General features: G+C 54.8%; 11 non-coding genes across 11 annotated transcripts; all 11 read right to left on the reverse strand.

Moving 5' to 3' along the window:
* Positions 1 to 1442: 1442 nt before the first annotated feature.
* On the reverse strand, positions 1443 to 1561 carry LOC138529446 (5S ribosomal RNA). Its single transcript, XR_011284783.1, has one exon. It is a non-coding gene; the product is annotated as a 5S ribosomal RNA (ribosomal RNA).
* A 2469-nt stretch (positions 1562 to 4030) lies between these two features.
* LOC138529458 (5S ribosomal RNA) lies at positions 4031 to 4149 on the reverse strand. The gene has a single exon (XR_011284795.1). It is a non-coding gene; the product is annotated as a 5S ribosomal RNA (ribosomal RNA).
* Positions 4150 to 6618: 2469 nt separating this feature from the next.
* Positions 6619 to 6737, reverse strand: LOC138529470 (5S ribosomal RNA). Its single transcript, XR_011284806.1, has one exon. It is a non-coding gene; the product is annotated as a 5S ribosomal RNA (ribosomal RNA).
* Positions 6738 to 9206: 2469 nt separating this feature from the next.
* Positions 9207 to 9325, reverse strand: LOC138529481 (5S ribosomal RNA). Its single transcript, XR_011284817.1, has one exon. It is a non-coding gene; the product is annotated as a 5S ribosomal RNA (ribosomal RNA).
* Positions 9326 to 11794: 2469 nt separating this feature from the next.
* On the reverse strand, positions 11795 to 11913 carry LOC138529492 (5S ribosomal RNA). Its single transcript, XR_011284828.1, has one exon. It is a non-coding gene; the product is annotated as a 5S ribosomal RNA (ribosomal RNA).
* Positions 11914 to 14382: 2469 nt separating this feature from the next.
* Positions 14383 to 14501, reverse strand: LOC138528882 (5S ribosomal RNA). Its single transcript, XR_011284281.1, has one exon. It is a non-coding gene; the product is annotated as a 5S ribosomal RNA (ribosomal RNA).
* A 2469-nt stretch (positions 14502 to 16970) lies between these two features.
* LOC138528893 (5S ribosomal RNA) lies at positions 16971 to 17089 on the reverse strand. The gene has a single exon (XR_011284292.1). It is a non-coding gene; the product is annotated as a 5S ribosomal RNA (ribosomal RNA).
* Positions 17090 to 19558: 2469 nt separating this feature from the next.
* Positions 19559 to 19677, reverse strand: LOC138528904 (5S ribosomal RNA). Its single transcript, XR_011284303.1, has one exon. It is a non-coding gene; the product is annotated as a 5S ribosomal RNA (ribosomal RNA).
* A 2469-nt stretch (positions 19678 to 22146) lies between these two features.
* Positions 22147 to 22265, reverse strand: LOC138528915 (5S ribosomal RNA). Its single transcript, XR_011284314.1, has one exon. It is a non-coding gene; the product is annotated as a 5S ribosomal RNA (ribosomal RNA).
* A 2469-nt stretch (positions 22266 to 24734) lies between these two features.
* LOC138528926 (5S ribosomal RNA) lies at positions 24735 to 24853 on the reverse strand. The gene has a single exon (XR_011284325.1). It is a non-coding gene; the product is annotated as a 5S ribosomal RNA (ribosomal RNA).
* A 2469-nt stretch (positions 24854 to 27322) lies between these two features.
* On the reverse strand, positions 27323 to 27441 carry LOC138528939 (5S ribosomal RNA). Its single transcript, XR_011284334.1, has one exon. It is a non-coding gene; the product is annotated as a 5S ribosomal RNA (ribosomal RNA).
* Positions 27442 to 27673: the final 232 nt, after the last annotated feature.

Below are 27673 nucleotides of genomic sequence, written 5' to 3' on the forward strand. Positions count from 1 at the left end.
TGTTGGTTGAAGCCCTTACCTTCTCTGGCTGGCGGCCTACAAGACCAGGAAAGAAGCAGGCCCAGTAACAGCAGCTGAGGCCCCCAGCCCAGCCACGCCTAGGCAGGCATCAGCTTAAGGCTGACTCTCTACCCCACTGCTGCCCCAAATTGGTTTGGCAAAAGTTTGCAAAGAAGATGCCTGTAAATTTAACTCACGCCACACTAGCACTCACCCAGGCGTCGGTTCCTTACAAAAATAGAAAGCACCTCTAAAAAAGAAGAAATAAACACACACACAATTTTCCTGCTGCGGTCTCCTCGACTCTTTGGAAGGCAGAGGGCGATGTTGGTTGAAGCCCTTACCTTCTCTGGCTGGCGGCCTACAAGACCAGGAAAGAAGCAGGCCCAGTAACAGCAGCTGAGGCCCCCAGCCCAGCCACGCCTAGGCAGGCATCAGCGGAAGGCTGACTCTCTACCCCAGTGCTGCTCCAAGTTGGTTTGGCAAAAGTTTGCAAAGAAGCTGCCCGTAAATTCACCTCAAGCCACACTAGCACTCACCCAGGCGTCAGTTCCTTACAAAAATAGAAAGAATCTCTAAAAAAGAAGAAATAAACACACACACAATTTTCCTGCTTCTATCCCCTCGACTCCTTGGAAGGCGGAGGGCAACCTTCGCCGCTGGTGGCCTTCACATGCAGGAAAGAAGCACACCCAGGAACAGCAGCTGAGGCTCCCAGCCCAGGCAGGCTTCAGCTGAAGGCCGACTTGGGAAGCACTGAGGCCAGACCCTGGGCTCCTGGGTCCCTCGGTTGAAGGCTCGAGGCCAGACCCCTTGGCTCCTGTGTCCCTTGGCTGAAGGCTCGACCAGTGCTCGACCAGGCTCGATCAGGCGAGATATTAGGTAGCATGGGGCCCAGCTGGGACTTCTAGGAAGCTTAGGGTGACGGCCGCTTCTGCCCCATCATCCAGAGGCCTGGCTATGGAGAGGCATGATGTGGCCTCCCTCCCTTCCTGCCTCTTGTAGGCACTTCTCCCCCGTGAGCACTTCCCGCTCCAAGTGTCCCCTTGTCTCCCAGGGTGCACTCTTCCTCTAGAGCCCACATATGCAGATGAGGCCCATCCACTTGCCTCCCCTAGCTGTAGGGGGCCTTGCGCGTCCACTGGAGAGAAAACGGGGAGACGCTGGAGGTGCTTTGCCAGGGACACGAGTGGCCCTTTCTGGCTGCATCCACCCACCCGAGGCGGCGAGCTGCTGCCCTGGCTTCAGTCTCCTGCTGCTCCAAGTTAGTTTGGCGACAACGTGTCCGCCTCTGACGGGGCTCTGCATTGGAGCGAGGGCTGCTGTCTGCCCCTGTGCCTTTTTCACGCGCCGTGTTTGTTAAAATTAAAAGCGGAATGGAGGAAAAATGTAGTTCAAGACGGGGAAGACGAACGCCGCCTATCGGGCACAGAGTAGCAAAATGCCTACAGCACCTGGTATTCCCAGGCGGTCTCCCATCCAAGTACTAACCAGGCCCGACCCTGCTTAGCTTCCGAGATCGGACGAGATCGGGCGCATTCAGGGTGGTATGGCCGTAGGCGAAGAGTGCGCCGATTCCGAGCCTCTTGTGCTGTGTCGGCTCCTCCGACGTCCACTGCCCTCTTGCAAGGCTGAACGCTGTCCTCTGCAGTGTGCTTCTGCCCTTCTTTTTGCCTCAAGCTCAGGAGCCACAGCTGCCAGCTTGGAAAAGCAACGAGCGGCTCCATGCACCCACTTTTGAAATACCCACTTGCCTACTCATGTTTGCAAAGAAAGTGTCTGTAAATTCAGGCCAAGCCACACTTGCACTCACTCACCCAAGCATCCGTTCCTTACAAAACTTTAAAAAAAAACTCGGAAAGAAAGATGGAAATAAACACACACACAATTTTCCTGCTGGGGTCTCCTCGACTCTTTGGAAGGCAGAGGGCGATGTTGGTTGAGGCCTTACCTTCTCGGGCTGGCGGCCTACAAGTCCAGGAAAGAAGCAGGCCCAGTAACAGCAGCTGAGGCCCCCAGCCCAGCCCAGCCCAGGCAGGCATCAGCTTAAGGCTGACTCTCTACCCCACTGCTGCCCCAAATTGGTTTGGCAAAAGTTTGCAAAGAAGATGCCTGTAAATTTAACTCACGCCACACTAGCACTCACCCAGGCGTCGGTTCCTTACAAAAATAGAAAGCACCTCTAAAAAAGAAGAAATAAACACACACACAATTTTCCTGCTGGGGTCTCCTCGACTCTTTGAAAGGCAGAGGGCGATGTTGGTTGAGGCCCTTACCTTCTCCGGCTGGTGGCCTACAAGTCCAGGAAAGAAGCATGCCCAGTAACAGCAGCTGAGGCCCCCAGACCAGCCCAGCCCAGCCCAGGCAGCCATCAGCTGAAGGCTGACTCTCTACCCCAGTGCTGGTCCAAGTTGGTTTGGCAAAATTTTGCAAGGAAGATGCCTGTAAATGTAACTCACGCCACACTAGCACTCGCCCAGGCGTCGGTTCCTTAAAAAAATAGAAAGCACCTCTAAAAAAAGAAGAAATAAACACACACACAATTTTCCTGCTGCGGTCTCCTCGACTCTTTGGAAGGCAGAGGGCGATGTTGGTTGAAGCCCTTACCTTCTCTGGCTGGCGGCCTACAAGACCAGGAAAGAAGCAGGCCCAGTAACAGCAGCTGAGGCCCCCAGCCCAGCCACGCCTAGGCAGGCATCAGCTTAAGGCTGACTCTCTACCCCACTGCTGCCCCAAATTGGTTTGGCAAAAGTTTGCAAAGAAGATGCCTGTAAATTTAACTCACGCCACACTAGCACTCACCCAGGCGTCGGTTCCTTACAAAAATAGAAAGCACCTCTAAAAAAGAAGAAATAAACACACACACAATTTTCCTGCTGCGGTCTCCTCGACTCTTTGGAAGGCAGAGGGCGATGTTGGTTGAAGCCCTTACCTTCTCTGGCTGGCGGCCTACAAGACCAGGAAAGAAGCAGGCCCAGTAACAGCAGCTGAGGCCCCCAGCCCAGCCACGCCTAGGCAGGCATCAGCGGAAGGCTGACTCTCTACCCCAGTGCTGCTCCAAGTTGGTTTGGCAAAAGTTTGCAAAGAAGCTGCCCGTAAATTCACCTCAAGCCACACTAGCACTCACCCAGGCGTCAGTTCCTTACAAAAATAGAAAGAATCTCTAAAAAAGAAGAAATAAACACACACACAATTTTCCTGCTTCTATCCCCTCGACTCCTTGGAAGGCGGAGGGCAACCTTCGCCGCTGGTGGCCTTCACATGCAGGAAAGAAGCACACCCAGGAACAGCAGCTGAGGCTCCCAGCCCAGGCAGGCTTCAGCTGAAGGCCGACTTGGGAAGCACTGAGGCCAGACCCTGGGCTCCTGGGTCCCTCGGTTGAAGGCTCGAGGCCAGACCCCTTGGCTCCTGTGTCCCTTGGCTGAAGGCTCGACCAGTGCTCGACCAGGCTCGATCAGGCGAGATATTAGGTAGCATGGGGCCCAGCTGGGACTTCTAGGAAGCTTAGGGTGACGGCCGCTTCTGCCCCATCATCCAGAGGCCTGGCTATGGAGAGGCATGATGTGGCCTCCCTCCCTTCCTGCCTCTTGTAGGCACTTCTCCCCCGTGAGCACTTCCCGCTCCAAGTGTCCCCTTGTCTCCCAGGGTGCACTCTTCCTCTAGAGCCCACATATGCAGATGAGGCCCATCCACTTGCCTCCCCTAGCTGTAGGGGGCCTTGCGCGTCCACTGGAGAGAAAACGGGGAGACGCTGGAGGTGCTTTGCCAGGGACACGAGTGGCCCTTTCTGGCTGCATCCACCCACCCGAGGCGGCGAGCTGCTGCCCTGGCTTCAGTCTCCTGCTGCTCCAAGTTAGTTTGGCGACAACGTGTCCGCCTCTGACGGGGCTCTGCATTGGAGCGAGGGCTGCTGTCTGCCCCTGTGCCTTTTTCACGCGCCGTGTTTGTTAAAATTAAAAGCGGAATGGAGGAAAAATGTAGTTCAAGACGGGGAAGACGAACGCCGCCTATCGGGCACAGAGTAGCAAAATGCCTACAGCACCTGGTATTCCCAGGCGGTCTCCCATCCAAGTACTAACCAGGCCCGACCCTGCTTAGCTTCCGAGATCGGACGAGATCGGGCGCATTCAGGGTGGTATGGCCGTAGGCGAAGAGTGCGCCGATTCCGAGCCTCTTGTGCTGTGTCGGCTCCTCCGACGTCCACTGCCCTCTTGCAAGGCTGAACGCTGTCCTCTGCAGTGTGCTTCTGCCCTTCTTTTTGCCTCAAGCTCAGGAGCCACAGCTGCCAGCTTGGAAAAGCAACGAGCGGCTCCATGCACCCACTTTTGAAATACCCACTTGCCTACTCATGTTTGCAAAGAAAGTGTCTGTAAATTCAGGCCAAGCCACACTTGCACTCACTCACCCAAGCATCCGTTCCTTACAAAACTTTAAAAAAAAACTCGGAAAGAAAGATGGAAATAAACACACACACAATTTTCCTGCTGGGGTCTCCTCGACTCTTTGGAAGGCAGAGGGCGATGTTGGTTGAGGCCTTACCTTCTCGGGCTGGCGGCCTACAAGTCCAGGAAAGAAGCAGGCCCAGTAACAGCAGCTGAGGCCCCCAGCCCAGCCCAGCCCAGGCAGGCATCAGCTTAAGGCTGACTCTCTACCCCACTGCTGCCCCAAATTGGTTTGGCAAAAGTTTGCAAAGAAGATGCCTGTAAATTTAACTCACGCCACACTAGCACTCACCCAGGCGTCGGTTCCTTACAAAAATAGAAAGCACCTCTAAAAAAGAAGAAATAAACACACACACAATTTTCCTGCTGGGGTCTCCTCGACTCTTTGAAAGGCAGAGGGCGATGTTGGTTGAGGCCCTTACCTTCTCCGGCTGGTGGCCTACAAGTCCAGGAAAGAAGCATGCCCAGTAACAGCAGCTGAGGCCCCCAGACCAGCCCAGCCCAGCCCAGGCAGCCATCAGCTGAAGGCTGACTCTCTACCCCAGTGCTGGTCCAAGTTGGTTTGGCAAAATTTTGCAAAGAAGATGCCTGTAAATGTAACTCACGCCACACTAGCACTCGCCCAGGCGTCGGTTCCTTACAAAAATAGAAAGCACCTCTAAAAAAAGAAGAAATAAACACACACACAATTTTCCTGCTGCGGTCTCCTCGACTCTTTGGAAGGCAGAGGGCGATGTTGGTTGAAGCCCTTACCTTCTCTGGCTGGCGGCCTACAAGACCAGGAAAGAAGCAGGCCCAGTAACAGCAGCTGAGGCCCCCAGCCCAGCCACGCCTAGGCAGGCATCAGCTTAAGGCTGACTCTCTACCCCACTGCTGCCCCAAATTGGTTTGGCAAAAGTTTGCAAAGAAGATGCCTGTAAATTTAACTCACGCCACACTAGCACTCACCCAGGCGTCGGTTCCTTACAAAAATAGAAAGCACCTCTAAAAAAGAAGAAATAAACACACACACAATTTTCCTGCTGCGGTCTCCTCGACTCTTTGGAAGGCAGAGGGCGATGTTGGTTGAAGCCCTTACCTTCTCTGGCTGGCGGCCTACAAGACCAGGAAAGAAGCAGGCCCAGTAACAGCAGCTGAGGCCCCCAGCCCAGCCACGCCTAGGCAGGCATCAGCGGAAGGCTGACTCTCTACCCCAGTGCTGCTCCAAGTTGGTTTGGCAAAAGTTTGCAAAGAAGCTGCCCGTAAATTCACCTCAAGCCACACTAGCACTCACCCAGGCGTCAGTTCCTTACAAAAATAGAAAGAATCTCTAAAAAAGAAGAAATAAACACACACACAATTTTCCTGCTTCTATCCCCTCGACTCCTTGGAAGGCGGAGGGCAACCTTCGCCGCTGGTGGCCTTCACATGCAGGAAAGAAGCACACCCAGGAACAGCAGCTGAGGCTCCCAGCCCAGGCAGGCTTCAGCTGAAGGCCGACTTGGGAAGCACTGAGGCCAGACCCTGGGCTCCTGGGTCCCTCGGTTGAAGGCTCGAGGCCAGACCCCTTGGCTCCTGTGTCCCTTGGCTGAAGGCTCGACCAGTGCTCGACCAGGCTCGATCAGGCGAGATATTAGGTAGCATGGGGCCCAGCTGGGACTTCTAGGAAGCTTAGGGTGACGGCCGCTTCTGCCCCATCATCCAGAGGCCTGGCTATGGAGAGGCATGATGTGGCCTCCCTCCCTTCCTGCCTCTTGTAGGCACTTCTCCCCCGTGAGCACTTCCCGCTCCAAGTGTCCCCTTGTCTCCCAGGGTGCACTCTTCCTCTAGAGCCCACATATGCAGATGAGGCCCATCCACTTGCCTCCCCTAGCTGTAGGGGGCCTTGCGCGTCCACTGGAGAGAAAACGGGGAGACGCTGGAGGTGCTTTGCCAGGGACACGAGTGGCCCTTTCTGGCTGCATCCACCCACCCGAGGCGGCGAGCTGCTGCCCTGGCTTCAGTCTCCTGCTGCTCCAAGTTAGTTTGGCGACAACGTGTCCGCCTCTGACGGGGCTCTGCATTGGAGCGAGGGCTGCTGTCTGCCCCTGTGCCTTTTTCACGCGCCGTGTTTGTTAAAATTAAAAGCGGAATGGAGGAAAAATGTAGTTCAAGACGGGGAAGACGAACGCCGCCTATCGGGCACAGAGTAGCAAAATGCCTACAGCACCTGGTATTCCCAGGCGGTCTCCCATCCAAGTACTAACCAGGCCCGACCCTGCTTAGCTTCCGAGATCGGACGAGATCGGGCGCATTCAGGGTGGTATGGCCGTAGGCGAAGAGTGCGCCGATTCCGAGCCTCTTGTGCTGTGTCGGCTCCTCCGACGTCCACTGCCCTCTTGCAAGGCTGAACGCTGTCCTCTGCAGTGTGCTTCTGCCCTTCTTTTTGCCTCAAGCTCAGGAGCCACAGCTGCCAGCTTGGAAAAGCAACGAGCGGCTCCATGCACCCACTTTTGAAATACCCACTTGCCTACTCATGTTTGCAAAGAAAGTGTCTGTAAATTCAGGCCAAGCCACACTTGCACTCACTCACCCAAGCATCCGTTCCTTACAAAACTTTAAAAAAAAACTCGGAAAGAAAGATGGAAATAAACACACACACAATTTTCCTGCTGGGGTCTCCTCGACTCTTTGGAAGGCAGAGGGCGATGTTGGTTGAGGCCTTACCTTCTCGGGCTGGCAGCCTACAAGTCCAGGAAAGAAGCAGGCCCAGTAACAGCAGCTGAGGCCCCCAGCCCAGCCCAGCCCAGGCAGGCATCAGCTTAAGGCTGACTCTCTACCCCACTGCTGCCCCAAATTGGTTTGGCAAAAGTTTGCAAAGAAGATGCCTGTAAATTTAACTCACGCCACACTAGCACTCACCCAGGCGTCGGTTCCTTACAAAAATAGAAAGCACCTCTAAAAAAGAAGAAATAAACACACACACAATTTTCCTGCTGGGGTCTCCTCGACTCTTTGAAAGGCAGAGGGCGATGTTGGTTGAGGCCCTTACCTTCTCCGGCTGGTGGCCTACAAGTCCAGGAAAGAAGCATGCCCAGTAACAGCAGCTGAGGCCCCCAGACCAGCCCAGCCCAGCCCAGGCAGCCATCAGCTGAAGGCTGACTCTCTACCCCAGTGCTGGTCCAAGTTGGTTTGGCAAAATTTTGCAAAGAAGATGCCTGTAAATGTAACTCACGCCACACTAGCACTCACCCAGGCGTCGGTTCCTTACAAAAATAGAAAGCACCTCTAAAAAAAGAAGAAATAAACACACACACAATTTTCCTGCTGCGGTCTCCTCGACTCTTTGGAAGGCAGAGGGCGATGTTGGTTGAAGCCCTTACCTTCTCTGGCTGGCGGCCTACAAGACCAGGAAAGAAGCAGGCCCAGTAACAGCAGCTGAGGCCCCCAGCCCAGCCACGCCTAGGCAGGCATCAGCTTAAGGCTGACTCTCTACCCCACTGCTGCCCCAAATTGGTTTGGCAAAAGTTTGCAAAGAAGATGCCTGTAAATTTAACTCACGCCACACTAGCACTCACCCAGGCGTCGGTTCCTTACAAAAATAGAAAGCACCTCTAAAAAAGAAGAAATAAACACACACACAATTTTCCTGCTGCGGTCTCCTCGACTCTTTGGAAGGCAGAGGGCGATGTTGGTTGAAGCCCTTACCTTCTCTGGCTGGCGGCCTACAAGACCAGGAAAGAAGCAGGCCCAGTAACAGCAGCTGAGGCCCCCAGCCCAGCCACGCCTAGGCAGGCATCAGCGGAAGGCTGACTCTCTACCCCAGTGCTGCTCCAAGTTGGTTTGGCAAAAGTTTGCAAAGAAGCTGCCCGTAAATTCACCTCAAGCCACACTAGCACTCACCCAGGCGTCAGTTCCTTACAAAAATAGAAAGAATCTCTAAAAAAGAAGAAATAAACACACACACAATTTTCCTGCTTCTATCCCCTCGACTCCTTGGAAGGCGGAGGGCAACCTTCGCCGCTGGTGGCCTTCACATGCAGGAAAGAAGCACACCCAGGAACAGCAGCTGAGGCTCCCAGCCCAGGCAGGCTTCAGCTGAAGGCCGACTTGGGAAGCACTGAGGCCAGACCCTGGGCTCCTGGGTCCCTCGGTTGAAGGCTCGAGGCCAGACCCCTTGGCTCCTGTGTCCCTTGGCTGAAGGCTCGACCAGTGCTCGACCAGGCTCGATCAGGCGAGATATTAGGTAGCATGGGGCCCAGCTGGGACTTCTAGGAAGCTTAGGGTGACGGCCGCTTCTGCCCCATCATCCAGAGGCCTGGCTATGGAGAGGCATGATGTGGCCTCCCTCCCTTCCTGCCTCTTGTAGGCACTTCTCCCCCGTGAGCACTTCCCGCTCCAAGTGTCCCCTTGTCTCCCAGGGTGCACTCTTCCTCTAGAGCCCACATATGCAGATGAGGCCCATCCACTTGCCTCCCCTAGCTGTAGGGGGCCTTGCGCGTCCACTGGAGAGAAAACGGGGAGACGCTGGAGGTGCTTTGCCAGGGACACGAGTGGCCCTTTCTGGCTGCATCCACCCACCCGAGGCGGCGAGCTGCTGCCCTGGCTTCAGTCTCCTGCTGCTCCAAGTTAGTTTGGCGACAACGTGTCCGCCTCTGACGGGGCTCTGCATTGGAGCGAGGGCTGCTGTCTGCCCCTGTGCCTTTTTCACGCGCCGTGTTTGTTAAAATTAAAAGCGGAATGGAGGAAAAATGTAGTTCAAGACGGGGAAGACGAACGCCGCCTATCGGGCACAGAGTAGCAAAATGCCTACAGCACCTGGTATTCCCAGGCGGTCTCCCATCCAAGTACTAACCAGGCCCGACCCTGCTTAGCTTCCGAGATCGGACGAGATCGGGCGCATTCAGGGTGGTATGGCCGTAGGCGAAGAGTGCGCCGATTCCGAGCCTCTTGTGCTGTGTCGGCTCCTCCGACGTCCACTGCCCTCTTGCAAGGCTGAACGCTGTCCTCTGCAGTGTGCTTCTGCCCTTCTTTTTGCCTCAAGCTCAGGAGCCACAGCTGCCAGCTTGGAAAAGCAACGAGCGGCTCCATGCACCCACTTTTGAAATACCCACTTGCCTACTCATGTTTGCAAAGAAAGTGTCTGTAAATTCAGGCCAAGCCACACTTGCACTCACTCACCCAAGCATCCGTTCCTTACAAAACTTTAAAAAAAAACTCGGAAAGAAAGATGGAAATAAACACACACACAATTTTCCTGCTGGGGTCTCCTCGACTCTTTGGAAGGCAGAGGGCGATGTTGGTTGAGGCCTTACCTTCTCGGGCTGGCGGCCTACAAGTCCAGGAAAGAAGCAGGCCCAGTAACAGCAGCTGAGGCCCCCAGCCCAGCCCAGCCCAGGCAGGCATCAGCTTAAGGCTGACTCTCTACCCCACTGCTGCCCCAAATTGGTTTGGCAAAAGTTTGCAAAGAAGATGCCTGTAAATTTAACTCACGCCACACTAGCACTCACCCAGGCGTCGGTTCCTTACAAAAATAGAAAGCACCTCTAAAAAAGAAGAAATAAACACACACACAATTTTCCTGCTGGGGTCTCCTCGACTCTTTGAAAGGCAGAGGGCGATGTTGGTTGAGGCCCTTACCTTCTCCGGCTGGTGGCCTACAAGTCCAGGAAAGAAGCATGCCCAGTAACAGCAGCTGAGGCCCCCAGACCAGCCCAGCCCAGCCCAGGCAGCCATCAGCTGAAGGCTGACTCTCTACCCCAGTGCTGGTCCAAGTTGGTTTGGCAAAATTTTGCAAGGAAGATGCCTGTAAATGTAACTCACGCCACACTAGCACTCGCCCAGGCGTCGGTTCCTTAAAAAAATAGAAAGCACCTCTAAAAAAAGAAGAAATAAACACACACACAATTTTCCTGCTGCGGTCTCCTCGACTCTTTGGAAGGCAGAGGGCGATGTTGGTTGAAGCCCTTACCTTCTCTGGCTGGCGGCCTACAAGACCAGGAAAGAAGCAGGCCCAGTAACAGCAGCTGAGGCCCCCAGCCCAGCCACGCCTAGGCAGGCATCAGCTTAAGGCTGACTCTCTACCCCACTGCTGCCCCAAATTGGTTTGGCAAAAGTTTGCAAAGAAGATGCCTGTAAATTTAACTCACGCCACACTAGCACTCACCCAGGCGTCGGTTCCTTACAAAAATAGAAAGCACCTCTAAAAAAGAAGAAATAAACACACACACAATTTTCCTGCTGCGGTCTCCTCGACTCTTTGGAAGGCAGAGGGCGATGTTGGTTGAAGCCCTTACCTTCTCTGGCTGGCGGCCTACAAGACCAGGAAAGAAGCAGGCCCAGTAACAGCAGCTGAGGCCCCCAGCCCAGCCACGCCTAGGCAGGCATCAGCGGAAGGCTGACTCTCTACCCCAGTGCTGCTCCAAGTTGGTTTGGCAAAAGTTTGCAAAGAAGCTGCCCGTAAATTCACCTCAAGCCACACTAGCACTCACCCAGGCGTCAGTTCCTTACAAAAATAGAAAGAATCTCTAAAAAAGAAGAAATAAACACACACACAATTTTCCTGCTTCTATCCCCTCGACTCCTTGGAAGGCGGAGGGCAACCTTCGCCGCTGGTGGCCTTCACATGCAGGAAAGAAGCACACCCAGGAACAGCAGCTGAGGCTCCCAGCCCAGGCAGGCTTCAGCTGAAGGCCGACTTGGGAAGCACTGAGGCCAGACCCTGGGCTCCTGGGTCCCTCGGTTGAAGGCTCGAGGCCAGACCCCTTGGCTCCTGTGTCCCTTGGCTGAAGGCTCGACCAGTGCTCGACCAGGCTCGATCAGGCGAGATATTAGGTAGCATGGGGCCCAGCTGGGACTTCTAGGAAGCTTAGGGTGACGGCCGCTTCTGCCCCATCATCCAGAGGCCTGGCTATGGAGAGGCATGATGTGGCCTCCCTCCCTTCCTGCCTCTTGTAGGCACTTCTCCCCCGTGAGCACTTCCCGCTCCAAGTGTCCCCTTGTCTCCCAGGGTGCACTCTTCCTCTAGAGCCCACATATGCAGATGAGGCCCATCCACTTGCCTCCCCTAGCTGTAGGGGGCCTTGCGCGTCCACTGGAGAGAAAACGGGGAGACGCTGGAGGTGCTTTGCCAGGGACACGAGTGGCCCTTTCTGGCTGCATCCACCCACCCGAGGCGGCGAGCTGCTGCCCTGGCTTCAGTCTCCTGCTGCTCCAAGTTAGTTTGGCGACAACGTGTCCGCCTCTGACGGGGCTCTGCATTGGAGCGAGGGCTGCTGTCTGCCCCTGTGCCTTTTTCACGCGCCGTGTTTGTTAAAATTAAAAGCGGAATGGAGGAAAAATGTAGTTCAAGACGGGGAAGACGAACGCCGCCTATCGGGCACAGAGTAGCAAAATGCCTACAGCACCTGGTATTCCCAGGCGGTCTCCCATCCAAGTACTAACCAGGCCCGACCCTGCTTAGCTTCCGAGATCGGACGAGATCGGGCGCATTCAGGGTGGTATGGCCGTAGGCGAAGAGTGCGCCGATTCCGAGCCTCTTGTGCTGTGTCGGCTCCTCCGACGTCCACTGCCCTCTTGCAAGGCTGAACGCTGTCCTCTGCAGTGTGCTTCTGCCCTTCTTTTTGCCTCAAGCTCAGGAGCCACAGCTGCCAGCTTGGAAAAGCAACGAGCGGCTCCATGCACCCACTTTTGAAATACCCACTTGCCTACTCATGTTTGCAAAGAAAGTGTCTGTAAATTCAGGCCAAGCCACACTTGCACTCACTCACCCAAGCATCCGTTCCTTACAAAACTTTAAAAAAAAACTCGGAAAGAAAGATGGAAATAAACACACACACAATTTTCCTGCTGGGGTCTCCTCGACTCTTTGGAAGGCAGAGGGCGATGTTGGTTGAGGCCTTACCTTCTCGGGCTGGCGGCCTACAAGTCCAGGAAAGAAGCAGGCCCAGTAACAGCAGCTGAGGCCCCCAGCCCAGCCCAGCCCAGGCAGGCATCAGCTTAAGGCTGACTCTCTACCCCACTGCTGCCCCAAATTGGTTTGGCAAAAGTTTGCAAAGAAGATGCCTGTAAATTTAACTCACGCCACACTAGCACTCACCCAGGCGTCGGTTCCTTACAAAAATAGAAAGCACCTCTAAAAAAGAAGAAATAAACACACACACAATTTTCCTGCTGGGGTCTCCTCGACTCTTTGAAAGGCAGAGGGCGATGTTGGTTGAGGCCCTTACCTTCTCCGGCTGGTGGCCTACAAGTCCAGGAAAGAAGCATGCCCAGTAACAGCAGCTGAGGCCCCCAGACCAGCCCAGCCCAGCCCAGGCAGCCATCAGCTGAAGGCTGACTCTCTACCCCAGTGCTGGTCCAAGTTGGTTTGGCAAAATTTTGCAAAGAAGATGCCTGTAAATGTAACTCACGCCACACTAGCACTCGCCCAGGCGTCGGTTCCTTACAAAAATAGAAAGCACCTCTAAAAAAAGAAGAAATAAACACACACACAATTTTCCTGCTGCGGTCTCCTCGACTCTTTGGAAGGCAGAGGGCGATGTTGGTTGAAGCCCTTACCTTCTCTGGCTGGCGGCCTACAAGACCAGGAAAGAAGCAGGCCCAGTAACAGCAGCTGAGGCCCCCAGCCCAGCCACGCCTAGGCAGGCATCAGCTTAAGGCTGACTCTCTACCCCACTGCTGCCCCAAATTGGTTTGGCAAAAGTTTGCAAAGAAGATGCCTGTAAATTTAACTCACGCCACACTAGCACTCACCCAGGCGTCGGTTCCTTACAAAAATAGAAAGCACCTCTAAAAAAGAAGAAATAAACACACACACAATTTTCCTGCTGCGGTCTCCTCGACTCTTTGGAAGGCAGAGGGCGATGTTGGTTGAAGCCCTTACCTTCTCTGGCTGGCGGCCTACAAGACCAGGAAAGAAGCAGGCCCAGTAACAGCAGCTGAGGCCCCCAGCCCAGCCACGCCTAGGCAGGCATCAGCGGAAGGCTGACTCTCTACCCCAGTGCTGCTCCAAGTTGGTTTGGCAAAAGTTTGCAAAGAAGCTGCCCGTAAATTCACCTCAAGCCACACTAGCACTCACCCAGGCGTCAGTTCCTTACAAAAATAGAAAGAATCTCTAAAAAAGAAGAAATAAACACACACACAATTTTCCTGCTTCTATCCCCTCGACTCCTTGGAAGGCGGAGGGCAACCTTCGCCGCTGGTGGCCTTCACATGCAGGAAAGAAGCACACCCAGGAACAGCAGCTGAGGCTCCCAGCCCAGGCAGGCTTCAGCTGAAGGCCGACTTGGGAAGCACTGAGGCCAGACCCTGGGCTCCTGGGTCCCTCGGTTGAAGGCTCGAGGCCAGACCCCTTGGCTCCTGTGTCCCTTGGCTGAAGGCTCGACCAGTGCTCGACCAGGCTCGATCAGGCGAGATATTAGGTAGCATGGGGCCCAGCTGGGACTTCTAGGAAGCTTAGGGTGACGGCCGCTTCTGCCCCATCATCCAGAGGCCTGGCTATGGAGAGGCATGATGTGGCCTCCCTCCCTTCCTGCCTCTTGTAGGCACTTCTCCCCCGTGAGCACTTCCCGCTCCAAGTGTCCCCTTGTCTCCCAGGGTGCACTCTTCCTCTAGAGCCCACATATGCAGATGAGGCCCATCCACTTGCCTCCCCTAGCTGTAGGGGGCCTTGCGCGTCCACTGGAGAGAAAACGGGGAGACGCTGGAGGTGCTTTGCCAGGGACACGAGTGGCCCTTTCTGGCTGCATCCACCCACCCGAGGCGGCGAGCTGCTGCCCTGGCTTCAGTCTCCTGCTGCTCCAAGTTAGTTTGGCGACAACGTGTCCGCCTCTGACGGGGCTCTGCATTGGAGCGAGGGCTGCTGTCTGCCCCTGTGCCTTTTTCACGCGCCGTGTTTGTTAAAATTAAAAGCGGAATGGAGGAAAAATGTAGTTCAAGACGGGGAAGACGAACGCCGCCTATCGGGCACAGAGTAGCAAAATGCCTACAGCACCTGGTATTCCCAGGCGGTCTCCCATCCAAGTACTAACCAGGCCCGACCCTGCTTAGCTTCCGAGATCGGACGAGATCGGGCGCATTCAGGGTGGTATGGCCGTAGGCGAAGAGTGCGCCGATTCCGAGCCTCTTGTGCTGTGTCGGCTCCTCCGACGTCCACTGCCCTCTTGCAAGGCTGAACGCTGTCCTCTGCAGTGTGCTTCTGCCCTTCTTTTTGCCTCAAGCTCAGGAGCCACAGCTGCCAGCTTGGAAAAGCAACGAGCGGCTCCATGCACCCACTTTTGAAATACCCACTTGCCTACTCATGTTTGCAAAGAAAGTGTCTGTAAATTCAGGCCAAGCCACACTTGCACTCACTCACCCAAGCATCCGTTCCTTACAAAACTTTAAAAAAAAACTCGGAAAGAAAGATGGAAATAAACACACACACAATTTTCCTGCTGGGGTCTCCTCGACTCTTTGGAAGGCAGAGGGCGATGTTGGTTGAGGCCTTACCTTCTCGGGCTGGCGGCCTACAAGTCCAGGAAAGAAGCAGGCCCAGTAACAGCAGCTGAGGCCCCCAGCCCAGCCCAGCCCAGGCAGGCATCAGCTTAAGGCTGACTCTCTACCCCACTGCTGCCCCAAATTGGTTTGGCAAAAGTTTGCAAAGAAGATGCCTGTAAATTTAACTCACGCCACACTAGCACTCACCCAGGCGTCGGTTCCTTACAAAAATAGAAAGCACCTCTAAAAAAGAAGAAATAAACACACACACAATTTTCCTGCTGGGGTCTCCTCGACTCTTTGAAAGGCAGAGGGCGATGTTGGTTGAGGCCCTTACCTTCTCCGGCTGGTGGCCTACAAGTCCAGGAAAGAAGCATGCCCAGTAACAGCAGCTGAGGCCCCCAGACCAGCCCAGCCCAGCCCAGGCAGCCATCAGCTGAAGGCTGACTCTCTACCCCAGTGCTGGTCCAAGTTGGTTTGGCAAAATTTTGCAAAGAAGATGCCTGTAAATGTAACTCACGCCACACTAGCACTCACCCAGGCGTCGGTTCCTTACAAAAATAGAAAGCACCTCTAAAAAAAGAAGAAATAAACACACACACAATTTTCCTGCTGCGGTCTCCTCGACTCTTTGGAAGGCAGAGGGCGATGTTGGTTGAAGCCCTTACCTTCTCTGGCTGGCGGCCTACAAGACCAGGAAAGAAGCAGGCCCAGTAACAGCAGCTGAGGCCCCCAGCCCAGCCACGCCTAGGCAGGCATCAGCTTAAGGCTGACTCTCTACCCCACTGCTGCCCCAAATTGGTTTGGCAAAAGTTTGCAAAGAAGATGCCTGTAAATTTAACTCACGCCACACTAGCACTCACCCAGGCGTCGGTTCCTTACAAAAATAGAAAGCACCTCTAAAAAAGAAGAAATAAACACACACACAATTTTCCTGCTGCGGTCTCCTCGACTCTTTGGAAGGCAGAGGGCGATGTTGGTTGAAGCCCTTACCTTCTCTGGCTGGCGGCCTACAAGACCAGGAAAGAAGCAGGCCCAGTAACAGCAGCTGAGGCCCCCAGCCCAGCCACGCCTAGGCAGGCATCAGCGGAAGGCTGACTCTCTACCCCAGTGCTGCTCCAAGTTGGTTTGGCAAAAGTTTGCAAAGAAGCTGCCCGTAAATTCACCTCAAGCCACACTAGCACTCACCCAGGCGTCAGTTCCTTACAAAAATAGAAAGAATCTCTAAAAAAGAAGAAATAAACACACACACAATTTTCCTGCTTCTATCCCCTCGACTCCTTGGAAGGCGGAGGGCAACCTTCGCCGCTGGTGGCCTTCACATGCAGGAAAGAAGCACACCCAGGAACAGCAGCTGAGGCTCCCAGCCCAGGCAGGCTTCAGCTGAAGGCCGACTTGGGAAGCACTGAGGCCAGACCCTGGGCTCCTGGGTCCCTCGGTTGAAGGCTCGAGGCCAGACCCCTTGGCTCCTGTGTCCCTTGGCTGAAGGCTCGACCAGTGCTCGACCAGGCTCGATCAGGCGAGATATTAGGTAGCATGGGGCCCAGCTGGGACTTCTAGGAAGCTTAGGGTGACGGCCGCTTCTGCCCCATCATCCAGAGGCCTGGCTATGGAGAGGCATGATGTGGCCTCCCTCCCTTCCTGCCTCTTGTAGGCACTTCTCCCCCGTGAGCACTTCCCGCTCCAAGTGTCCCCTTGTCTCCCAGGGTGCACTCTTCCTCTAGAGCCCACATATGCAGATGAGGCCCATCCACTTGCCTCCCCTAGCTGTAGGGGGCCTTGCGCGTCCACTGGAGAGAAAACGGGGAGACGCTGGAGGTGCTTTGCCAGGGACACGAGTGGCCCTTTCTGGCTGCATCCACCCACCCGAGGCGGCGAGCTGCTGCCCTGGCTTCAGTCTCCTGCTGCTCCAAGTTAGTTTGGCGACAACGTGTCCGCCTCTGACGGGGCTCTGCATTGGAGCGAGGGCTGCTGTCTGCCCCTGTGCCTTTTTCACGCGCCGTGTTTGTTAAAATTAAAAGCGGAATGGAGGAAAAATGTAGTTCAAGACGGGGAAGACGAACGCCGCCTATCGGGCACAGAGTAGCAAAATGCCTACAGCACCTGGTATTCCCAGGCGGTCTCCCATCCAAGTACTAACCAGGCCCGACCCTGCTTAGCTTCCGAGATCGGACGAGATCGGGCGCATTCAGGGTGGTATGGCCGTAGGCGAAGAGTGCGCCGATTCCGAGCCTCTTGTGCTGTGTCGGCTCCTCCGACGTCCACTGCCCTCTTGCAAGGCTGAACGCTGTCCTCTGCAGTGTGCTTCTGCCCTTCTTTTTGCCTCAAGCTCAGGAGCCACAGCTGCCAGCTTGGAAAAGCAACGAGCGGCTCCATGCACCCACTTTTGAAATACCCACTTGCCTACTCATGTTTGCAAAGAAAGTGTCTGTAAATTCAGGCCAAGCCACACTTGCACTCACTCACCCAAGCATCCGTTCCTTACAAAACTTTAAAAAAAAACTCGGAAAGAAAGATGGAAATAAACACACACACAATTTTCCTGCTGGGGTCTCCTCGACTCTTTGGAAGGCAGAGGGCGATGTTGGTTGAGGCCTTACCTTCTCGGGCTGGCGGCCTACAAGTCCAGGAAAGAAGCAGGCCCAGTAACAGCAGCTGAGGCCCCCAGCCCAGCCCAGCCCAGGCAGGCATCAGCTTAAGGCTGACTCTCTACCCCACTGCTGCCCCAAATTGGTTTGGCAAAAGTTTGCAAAGAAGATGCCTGTAAATTTAACTCACGCCACACTAGCACTCACCCAGGCGTCGGTTCCTTACAAAAATAGAAAGCACCTCTAAAAAAGAAGAAATAAACACACACACAATTTTCCTGCTGGGGTCTCCTCGACTCTTTGAAAGGCAGAGGGCGATGTTGGTTGAGGCCCTTACCTTCTCCGGCTGGTGGCCTACAAGTCCAGGAAAGAAGCATGCCCAGTAACAGCAGCTGAGGCCCCCAGACCAGCCCAGCCCAGCCCAGGCAGCCATCAGCTGAAGGCTGACTCTCTACCCCAGTGCTGGTCCAAGTTGGTTTGGCAAAATTTTGCAAAGAAGATGCCTGTAAATGTAACTCACGCCACACTAGCACTCACCCAGGGGTCGGTTCCTTACAAAAATAGAAAGCACCTCTAAAAAAAGAAGAAATAAACACACACACAATTTTCCTGCTGCGGTCTCCTCGACTCTTTGGAAGGCAGAGGGCGATGTTGGTTGAAGCCCTTACCTTCTCTGGCTGGCGGCCTACAAGACCAGGAAAGAAGCAGGCCCAGTAACAGCAGCTGAGGCCCCCAGCCCAGCCACGCCTAGGCAGGCATCAGCTTAAGGCTGACTCTCTACCCCACTGCTGCCCCAAATTGGTTTGGCAAAAGTTTGCAAAGAAGATGCCTGTAAATTTAACTCACGCCACACTAGCACTCACCCAGGCGTCGGTTCCTTACAAAAATAGAAAGCACCTCTAAAAAAGAAGAAATAAACACACACACAATTTTCCTGCTGCGGTCTCCTCGACTCTTTGGAAGGCAGAGGGCGATGTTGGTTGAAGCCCTTACCTTCTCTGGCTGGCGGCCTACAAGACCAGGAAAGAAGCAGGCCCAGTAACAGCAGCTGAGGCCCCCAGCCCAGCCACGCCTAGGCAGGCATCAGCGGAAGGCTGACTCTCTACCCCAGTGCTGCTCCAAGTTGGTTTGGCAAAAGTTTGCAAAGAAGCTGCCCGTAAATTCACCTCAAGCCACACTAGCACTCACCCAGGCGTCAGTTCCTTACAAAAATAGAAAGAATCTCTAAAAAAGAAGAAATAAACACACACACAATTTTCCTGCTTCTATCCCCTCGACTCCTTGGAAGGCGGAGGGCAACCTTCGCCGCTGGTGGCCTTCACATGCAGGAAAGAAGCACACCCAGGAACAGCAGCTGAGGCTCCCAGCCCAGGCAGGCTTCAGCTGAAGGCCGACTTGGGAAGCACTGAGGCCAGACCCTGGGCTCCTGGGTCCCTCGGTTGAAGGCTCGAGGCCAGACCCCTTGGCTCCTGTGTCCCTTGGCTGAAGGCTCGACCAGTGCTCGACCAGGCTCGATCAGGCGAGATATTAGGTAGCATGGGGCCCAGCTGGGACTTCTAGGAAGCTTAGGGTGACGGCCGCTTCTGCCCCATCATCCAGAGGCCTGGCTATGGAGAGGCATGATGTGGCCTCCCTCCCTTCCTGCCTCTTGTAGGCACTTCTCCCCCGTGAGCACTTCCCGCTCCAAGTGTCCCCTTGTCTCCCAGGGTGCACTCTTCCTCTAGAGCCCACATATGCAGATGAGGCCCATCCACTTGCCTCCCCTAGCTGTAGGGGGCCTTGCGCGTCCACTGGAGAGAAAACGGGGAGACGCTGGAGGTGCTTTGCCAGGGACACGAGTGGCCCTTTCTGGCTGCATCCACCCACCCGAGGCGGCGAGCTGCTGCCCTGGCTTCAGTCTCCTGCTGCTCCAAGTTAGTTTGGCGACAACGTGTCCGCCTCTGACGGGGCTCTGCATTGGAGCGAGGGCTGCTGTCTGCCCCTGTGCCTTTTTCACGCGCCGTGTTTGTTAAAATTAAAAGCGGAATGGAGGAAAAATGTAGTTCAAGACGGGGAAGACGAACGCCGCCTATCGGGCACAGAGTAGCAAAATGCCTACAGCACCTGGTATTCCCAGGCGGTCTCCCATCCAAGTACTAACCAGGCCCGACCCTGCTTAGCTTCCGAGATCGGACGAGATCGGGCGCATTCAGGGTGGTATGGCCGTAGGCGAAGAGTGCGCCGATTCCGAGCCTCTTGTGCTGTGTCGGCTCCTCCGACGTCCACTGCCCTCTTGCAAGGCTGAACGCTGTCCTCTGCAGTGTGCTTCTGCCCTTCTTTTTGCCTCAAGCTCAGGAGCCACAGCTGCCAGCTTGGAAAAGCAACGAGCGGCTCCATGCACCCACTTTTGAAATACCCACTTGCCTACTCATGTTTGCAAAGAAAGTGTCTGTAAATTCAGGCCAAGCCACACTTGCACTCACTCACCCAAGCATCCGTTCCTTACAAAACTTTAAAAAAAAACTCGGAAAGAAAGATGGAAATAAACACACACACAATTTTCCTGCTGGGGTCTCCTCGACTCTTTGGAAGGCAGAGGGCGATGTTGGTTGAGGCCTTACCTTCTCGGGCTGGCGGCCTACAAGTCCAGGAAAGAAGCAGGCCCAGTAACAGCAGCTGAGGCCCCCAGCCCAGCCCAGCCCAGGCAGGCATCAGCTTAAGGCTGACTCTCTACCCCACTGCTGCCCCAAATTGGTTTGGCAAAAGTTTGCAAAGAAGATGCCTGTAAATTTAACTCACGCCACACTAGCACTCACCCAGGCGTCGGTTCCTTACAAAAATAGAAAGCACCTCTAAAAAAGAAGAAATAAACACACACACAATTTTCCTGCTGGGGTCTCCTCGACTCTTTGAAAGGCAGAGGGCGATGTTGGTTGAGGCCCTTACCTTCTCCGGCTGGTGGCCTACAAGTCCAGGAAAGAAGCATGCCCAGTAACAGCAGCTGAGGCCCCCAGACCAGCCCAGCCCAGCCCAGGCAGCCATCAGCTGAAGGCTGACTCTCTACCCCAGTGCTGGTCCAAGTTGGTTTGGCAAAATTTTGCAAAGAAGATGCCTGTAAATGTAACTCACGCCACACTAGCACTCACCCAGGCGTCGGTTCCTTACAAAAATAGAAAGCACCTCTAAAAAAAGAAGAAATAAACACACACACAATTTTCCTGCTGCGGTCTCCTCGACTCTTTGGAAGGCAGAGGGCGATGTTGGTTGAAGCCCTTACCTTCTCTGGCTGGCGGCCTACAAGACCAGGAAAGAAGCAGGCCCAGTAACAGCAGCTGAGGCCCCCAGCCCAGCCACGCCTAGGCAGGCATCAGCTTAAGGCTGACTCTCTACCCCACTGCTGCCCCAAATTGGTTTGGCAAAAGTTTGCAAAGAAGATGCCTGTAAATTTAACTCACGCCACACTAGCACTCACCCAGGCGTCGGTTCCTTACAAAAATAGAAAGCACCTCTAAAAAAGAAGAAATAAACACACACACAATTTTCCTGCTGCGGTCTCCTCGACTCTTTGGAAGGCAGAGGGCGATGTTGGTTGAAGCCCTTACCTTCTCTGGCTGGCGGCCTACAAGACCAGGAAAGAAGCAGGCCCAGTAACAGCAGCTGAGGCCCCCAGCCCAGCCACGCCTAGGCAGGCATCAGCGGAAGGCTGACTCTCTACCCCAGTGCTGCTCCAAGTTGGTTTGGCAAAAGTTTGCAAAGAAGCTGCCCGTAAATTCACCTCAAGCCACACTAGCACTCACCCAGGCGTCAGTTCCTTACAAAAATAGAAAGAATCTCTAAAAAAGAAGAAATAAACACACACACAATTTTCCTGCTTCTATCCCCTCGACTCCTTGGAAGGCGGAGGGCAACCTTCGCCGCTGGTGGCCTTCACATGCAGGAAAGAAGCACACCCAGGAACAGCAGCTGAGGCTCCCAGCCCAGGCAGGCTTCAGCTGAAGGCCGACTTGGGAAGCACTGAGGCCAGACCCTGGGCTCCTGGGTCCCTCGGTTGAAGGCTCGAGGCCAGACCCCTTGGCTCCTGTGTCCCTTGGCTGAAGGCTCGACCAGTGCTCGACCAGGCTCGATCAGGCGAGATATTAGGTAGCATGGGGCCCAGCTGGGACTTCTAGGAAGCTTAGGGTGACGGCCGCTTCTGCCCCATCATCCAGAGGCCTGGCTATGGAGAGGCATGATGTGGCCTCCCTCCCTTCCTGCCTCTTGTAGGCACTTCTCCCCCGTGAGCACTTCCCGCTCCAAGTGTCCCCTTGTCTCCCAGGGTGCACTCTTCCTCTAGAGCCCACATATGCAGATGAGGCCCATCCACTTGCCTCCCCTAGCTGTAGGGGGCCTTGCGCGTCCACTGGAGAGAAAACGGGGAGACGCTGGAGGTGCTTTGCCAGGGACACGAGTGGCCCTTTCTGGCTGCATCCACCCACCCGAGGCGGCGAGCTGCTGCCCTGGCTTCAGTCTCCTGCTGCTCCAAGTTAGTTTGGCGACAACGTGTCCGCCTCTGACGGGGCTCTGCATTGGAGCGAGGGCTGCTGTCTGCCCCTGTGCCTTTTTCACGCGCCGTGTTTGTTAAAATTAAAAGCGGAATGGAGGAAAAATGTAGTTCAAGACGGGGAAGACGAACGCCGCCTATCGGGCACAGAGTAGCAAAATGCCTACAGCACCTGGTATTCCCAGGCGGTCTCCCATCCAAGTACTAACCAGGCCCGACCCTGCTTAGCTTCCGAGATCGGACGAGATCGGGCGCATTCAGGGTGGTATGGCCGTAGGCGAAGAGTGCGCCGATTCCGAGCCTCTTGTGCTGTGTCGGCTCCTCCGACGTCCACTGCCCTCTTGCAAGGCTGAACGCTGTCCTCTGCAGTGTGCTTCTGCCCTTCTTTTTGCCTCAAGCTCAGGAGCCACAGCTGCCAGCTTGGAAAAGCAACGAGCGGCTCCATGCACCCACTTTTGAAATACCCACTTGCCTACTCATGTTTGCAAAGAAAGTGTCTGTAAATTCAGGCCAAGCCACACTTGCACTCACTCACCCAAGCATCCGTTCCTTACAAAACTTTAAAAAAAAACTCGGAAAGAAAGATGGAAATAAACACACACACAATTTTCCTGCTGGGGTCTCCTCGACTCTTTGGAAGGCAGAGGGCGATGTTGGTTGAGGCCTTACCTTCTCGGGCTGGCGGCCTACAAGTCCAGGAAAGAAGCAGGCCCAGTAACAGCAGCTGAGGCCCCCAGCCCAGCCCAGCCCAGGCAGGCATCAGCTTAAGGCTGACTCTCTACCCCACTGCTGCCCCAAATTGGTTTGGCAAAAGTTTGCAAAGAAGATGCCTGTAAATTTAACTCACGCCACACTAGCACTCACCCAGGCGTCGGTTCCTTACAAAAATAGAAAGCACCTCTAAAAAAGAAGAAATAAACACACACACAATTTTCCTGCTGGGGTCTCCTCGACTCTTTGAAAGGCAGAGGGCGATGTTGGTTGAGGCCCTTACCTTCTCCGGCTGGTGGCCTACAAGTCCAGGAAAGAAGCATGCCCAGTAACAGCAGCTGAGGCCCCCAGACCAGCCCAGCCCAGCCCAGGCAGCCATCAGCTGAAGGCTGACTCTCTACCCCAGTGCTGGTCCAAGTTGGTTTGGCAAAATTTTGCAAAGAAGATGCCTGTAAATGTAACTCACGCCACACTAGCACTCACCCAGGCGTCGGTTCCTTACAAAAATAGAAAGCACCTCTAAAAAAAGAAGAAATAAACACACACACAATTTTCCTGCTGCGGTCTCCTCGACTCTTTGGAAGGCAGAGGGCGATGTTGGTTGAAGCCCTTACCTTCTCTGGCTGGCGGCCTACAAGACCAGGAAAGAAGCAGGCCCAGTAACAGCAGCTGAGGCCCCCAGCCCAGCCACGCCTAGGCAGGCATCAGCTTAAGGCTGACTCTCTACCCCACTGCTGCCCCAAATTGGTTTGGCAAAAGTTTGCAAAGAAGATGCCTGTAAATTTAACTCACGCCACACTAGCACTCACCCAGGCGTCGGTTCCTTACAAAAATAGAAAGCACCTCTAAAAAAGAAGAAATAAACACACACACAATTTTCCTGCTGCGGTCTCCTCGACTCTTTGGAAGGCAGAGGGCGATGTTGGTTGAAGCCCTTACCTTCTCTGGCTGGCGGCCTACAAGACCAGGAAAGAAGCAGGCCCAGTAACAGCAGCTGAGGCCCCCAGCCCAGCCACGCCTAGGCAGGCATCAGCGGAAGGCTGACTCTCTACCCCAGTGCTGCTCCAAGTTGGTTTGGCAAAAGTTTGCAAAGAAGCTGCCCGTAAATTCACCTCAAGCCACACTAGCACTCACCCAGGCGTCAGTTCCTTACAAAAATAGAAAGAATCTCTAAAAAAGAAGAAATAAACACACACACAATTTTCCTGCTTCTATCCCCTCGACTCCTTGGAAGGCGGAGGGCAACCTTCGCCGCTGGTGGCCTTCACATGCAGGAAAGAAGCACACCCAGGAACAGCAGCTGAGGCTCCCAGCCCAGGCAGGCTTCAGCTGAAGGCCGACTTGGGAAGCACTGAGGCCAGACCCTGGGCTCCTGGGTCCCTCGGTTGAAGGCTCGAGGCCAGACCCCTTGGCTCCTGTGTCCCTTGGCTGAAGGCTCGACCAGTGCTCGACCAGGCTCGATCAGGCGAGATATTAGGTAGCATGGGGCCCAGCTGGGACTTCTAGGAAGCTTAGGGTGACGGCCGCTTCTGCCCCATCATCCAGAGGCCTGGCTATGGAGAGGCATGATGTGGCCTCCCTCCCTTCCTGCCTCTTGTAGGCACTTCTCCCCCGTGAGCACTTCCCGCTCCAAGTGTCCCCTTGTCTCCCAGGGTGCACTCTTCCTCTAGAGCCCACATATGCAGATGAGGCCCATCCACTTGCCTCCCCTAGCTGTAGGGGGCCTTGCGCGTCCACTGGAGAGAAAACGGGGAGACGCTGGAGGTGCTTTGCCAGGGACACGAGTGGCCCTTTCTGGCTGCATCCACCCACCCGAGGCGGCGAGCTGCTGCCCTGGCTTCAGTCTCCTGCTGCTCCAAGTTAGTTTGGCGACAACGTGTCCGCCTCTGACGGGGCTCTGCATTGGAGCGAGGGCTGCTGTCTGCCCCTGTGCCTTTTTCACGCGCCGTGTTTGTTAAAATTAAAAGCGGAATGGAGGAAAAATGTAGTTCAAGACGGGGAAGACGAACGCCGCCTATCGGGCACAGAGTAGCAAAATGCCTACAGCACCTGGTATTCCCAGGCGGTCTCCCATCCAAGTACTAACCAGGCCCGACCCTGCTTAGCTTCCGAGATCGGACGAGATCGGGCGCATTCAGGGTGGTATGGCCGTAGGCGAAGAGTGCGCCGATTCCGAGCCTCTTGTGCTGTGTCGGCTCCTCCGACGTCCACTGCCCTCTTGCAAGGCTGAACGCTGTCCTCTGCAGTGTGCTTCTGCCCTTCTTTTTGCCTCAAGCTCAGGAGCCACAGCTGCCAGCTTGGAAAAGCAACGAGCGGCTCCATGCACCCACTTTTGAAATACCCACTTGCCTACTCATGTTTGCAAAGAAAGTGTCTGTAAATTCAGGCCAAGCCACACTTGCACTCACTCACCCAAGCATCCGTTCCTTACAAAACTTTAAAAAAAAACTCGGAAAGAAAGATGGAAATAAACACACACACAATTTTCCTGCTGGGGTCTCCTCGACTCTTTGGAAGGCAGAGGGCGATGTTGGTTGAGGCCTTACCTTCTCGGGCTGGCGGCCTACAAGTCCAGGAAAGAAGCAGGCCCAGTAACAGCAGCTGAGGCCCCCAGCCCAGCCCAGCCCAGGCAGGCATCAGCTTAAGGCTGACTCTCTACCCCACTGCTGCCCCAAATTGGTTTGGCAAAAGTTTGCAAAGAAGATGCCTGTAAATTTAACTCACGCCACACTAGCACTCACCCAGGCGTCGGTTCCTTACAAAAATAGAAAGCACCTCTAAAAAAGAAGAAATAAACACACACACAATTTTCCTGCTGGGGTCTCCTCGACTCTTTGAAAGGCAGAGGGCGATGTTGGTTGAGGCCCTTACCTTCTCCGGCTGGTGGCCTACAAGTCCAGGAAAGAAGCATGCCCAGTAACAGCAGCTGAGGCCCCCAGACCAGCCCAGCCCAGCCCAGGCAGCCATCAGCTGAAGGCTGACTCTCTACCCCAGTGCTGGTCCAAGTTGGTTTGGCAAAATTTTGCAAAGAAGATGCCTGTAAATGTAACTCACGCCACACTAGCACTCACCCAGGCGTCGGTTCCTTACAAAAATAGAAAGCACCTCTAAAAAAAGAAGAAATAAACACACACACAATTTTCCTGCTGCGGTCTCCTCGACTCTTTGGAAGGCAGAGGGCGATGTTGGTTGAAGCCCTTACCTTCTCTGGCTGGCGGCCTACAAGACCAGGAAAGAAGCAGGCCCAGTAACAGCAGCTGAGGCCCCCAGCCCAGCCACGCCTAGGCAGGCATCAGCTTAAGGCTGACTCTCTACCCCACTGCTGCCCCAAATTGGTTTGGCAAAAGTTTGCAAAGAAGATGCCTGTAAATTTAACTCACGCCACACTAGCACTCACCCAGGCGTCGGTTCCTTACAAAAATAGAAAGCACCTCTAAAAAAGAAGAAATAAACACACACACAATTTTCCTGCTGCGGTCTCCTCGACTCTTTGGAAGGCAGAGGGCGATGTTGGTTGAAGCCCTTACCTTCTCTGGCTGGCGGCCTACAAGACCAGGAAAGAAGCAGGCCCAGTAACAGCAGCTGAGGCCCCCAGCCCAGCCACGCCTAGGCAGGCATCAGCGGAAGGCTGACTCTCTACCCCAGTGCTGCTCCAAGTTGGTTTGGCAAAAGTTTGCAAAGAAGCTGCCCGTAAATTCACCTCAAGCCACACTAGCACTCACCCAGGCGTCAGTTCCTTACAAAAATAGAAAGAATCTCTAAAAAAGAAGAAATAAACACACACACAATTTTCCTGCTTCTATCCCCTCGACTCCTTGGAAGGCGGAGGGCAACCTTCGCCGCTGGTGGCCTTCACATGCAGGAAAGAAGCACACCCAGGAACAGCAGCTGAGGCTCCCAGCCCAGGCAGGCTTCAGCTGAAGGCCGACTTGGGAAGCACTGAGGCCAGACCCTGGGCTCCTGGGTCCCTCGGTTGAAGGCTCGAGGCCAGACCCCTTGGCTCCTGTGTCCCTTGGCTGAAGGCTCGACCAGTGCTCGACCAGGCTCGATCAGGCGAGATATTAGGTAGCATGGGGCCCAGCTGGGACTTCTAGGAAGCTTAGGGTGACGGCCGCTTCTGCCCCATCATCCAGAGGCCTGGCTATGGAGAGGCATGATGTGGCCTCCCTCCCTTCCTGCCTCTTGTAGGCACTTCTCCCCCGTGAGCACTTCCCGCTCCAAGTGTCCCCTTGTCTCCCAGGGTGCACTCTTCCTCTAGAGCCCACATATGCAGATGAGGCCCATCCACTTGCCTCCCCTAGCTGTAGGGGGCCTTGCGCGTCCACTGGAGAGAAAACGGGGAGACGCTGGAGGTGCTTTGCCAGGGACACGAGTGGCCCTTTCTGGCTGCATCCACCCACCCGAGGCGGCGAGCTGCTGCCCTGGCTTCAGTCTCCTGCTGCTCCAAGTTAGTTTGGCGACAACGTGTCCGCCTCTGACGGGGCTCTGCATTGGAGCGAGGGCTGCTGTCTGCCCCTGTGCCTTTTTCACGCGCCGTGTTTGTTAAAATTAAAAGCGGAATGGAGGAAAAATGTAGTTCAAGACGGGGAAGACGAACGCCGCCTATCGGGCACAGAGTAGCAAAATGCCTACAGCACCTGGTATTCCCAGGCGGTCTCCCATCCAAGTACTAACCAGGCCCGACCCTGCTTAGCTTCCGAGATCGGACGAGATCGGGCGCATTCAGGGTGGTATGGCCGTAGGCGAAGAGTGCGCCGATTCCGAGCCTCTTGTGCTGTGTCGGCTCCTCCGACGTCCACTGCCCTCTTGCAAGGCTGAACGCTGTCCTCTGCAGTGTGCTTCTGCCCTTCTTTTTGCCTCAAGCTCAGGAGCCACAGCTGCCAGCTTGGAAAAGCAACGAGCGGCTCCATGCACCCACTTTTGAAATACCCACTTGCCTACTCATGTTTGCAAAGAAAGTGTCTGTAAATTCAGGC

Source organism: Ambystoma mexicanum, chromosome 7q (genome assembly GCF_040938575.1).
Source record: "Ambystoma mexicanum isolate Mex_15411 chromosome 7q, UKY_AmexF1_1, whole genome shotgun sequence".
NCBI classification, from domain to species: domain Eukaryota; kingdom Metazoa; phylum Chordata; class Amphibia; order Caudata; family Ambystomatidae; genus Ambystoma; species Ambystoma mexicanum.